The sequence below is a fragment of the Oncorhynchus keta genome, chromosome 28 (assembly GCF_023373465.1).
Source record: "Oncorhynchus keta strain PuntledgeMale-10-30-2019 chromosome 28, Oket_V2, whole genome shotgun sequence".
Classification (NCBI taxonomy): domain Eukaryota; kingdom Metazoa; phylum Chordata; class Actinopteri; order Salmoniformes; family Salmonidae; genus Oncorhynchus; species Oncorhynchus keta.
The window spans coordinates 78,860,114-78,861,244 of NC_068448.1; the positions used below are offsets into that span (position 1 = coordinate 78,860,114).

At 41.9% G+C, this 1,131-nt stretch overlaps 1 long non-coding RNA gene across 4 annotated transcripts in view; it reads right to left on the reverse strand.

Annotated features, from left to right (window-relative positions):
• Positions 1-219: 219 nt before the first annotated feature.
• LOC127912951 (uncharacterized) overlaps positions 220-1,131 on the reverse strand; it is a 1,248-nt gene continuing 336 nt past the window's right edge. For all 4 annotated transcript variants that reach the window (XR_008084223.1, XR_008084222.1, XR_008084221.1 and 1 more), the window contains exons 2-3: positions 485-504; positions 220-299 (exon numbers count right to left, since the gene is read on the reverse strand). This is a non-coding gene — a long non-coding RNA (uncharacterized LOC127912951). The remainder of the gene's footprint in view (positions 300-484; positions 505-1,131) is intronic.

Here is a 1,131-nt window from a genome sequence, read left to right on the forward strand (position 1 = left end):
GTTGTTGATGACCTACTGTTGTTGATGACCTACTGTTGTTGATGACCTACTGTTGTTTGATGACCTACTGTTGTTGATGACCTACTGCTGTTGATGACCTACTGTTGTTGATGACCTACTGTTGTTGATGACCTACTGCTGTTGATGACCTACTGTTGATGACCTACTGTTGATGATGACCTACTGTTGTTGATGACCTACTGTTGTTGATGACCTACTGTTGTTGATGACCTACTGTTGTTGATGACCTACTGCTGTTGATGACCTACTGTTGTTGATGACCTACTGTTGTTGATGACCTACTGTTGTTGATGACCTACTGTTGTGATGTTGTGTTGATGACCTACTGTTGTTGATGACCTACTGTTGTTGATGACCTGACCTACTGTTGTTGATGACCTACTGCTGTTGATGACCTACTGTTGTTGATGACCTACTGTTGTTGATGACCTACTGCTGTTGATGACCTACTGTTGTTGGTGACCTACTGTTGTTGTTGGTGACCTACTGTTGTTGATGACCTACTGCTGTTGATGACCTACTGTTGTTGATGACCTACTGTTGTTGATGACCTACTGTTGTTGATGATGACCTACTGTTGTTGATGACCTACTGTTGATGATGACCTACTGTTGATGATGACCTACTGTTGTTGATGACCTACTGTTGTTGATGACCTACTGCTGTTGTTGATGACCTACTGTTGTTGATGACCTACTGTTGTTGATGACCTACTGTTGTTGATGATGACCTACTGTTGTTGATGACCTACTGTTGTTGATGACCTACTGCTGTTGATGACCTACTGTTGTTGATGACCTACTGTTGTTGATGACCTACTGTTGTTGATGACCTACTGTTGTTGATGATGACCTACTGTTGTTGATGACCTACTGTTGTTGATGACCTACTGTTGTTGATGATGACCTACTGTTGTTGATGACCTACTGTTGTTGATGACCTACTGTTGTTGATGACCTACTGTTGTTGATGACCTTGTTGATGACCTACTGTTGTTGATGACCTACTGTTGTTGATGACCTACTGTTGTTGATGACCTACTGTTGTTGTTGATGACCTACTGTTGTTGATGACCTACTGTTGATGTTGTTGATGATGACCTACTGTTGT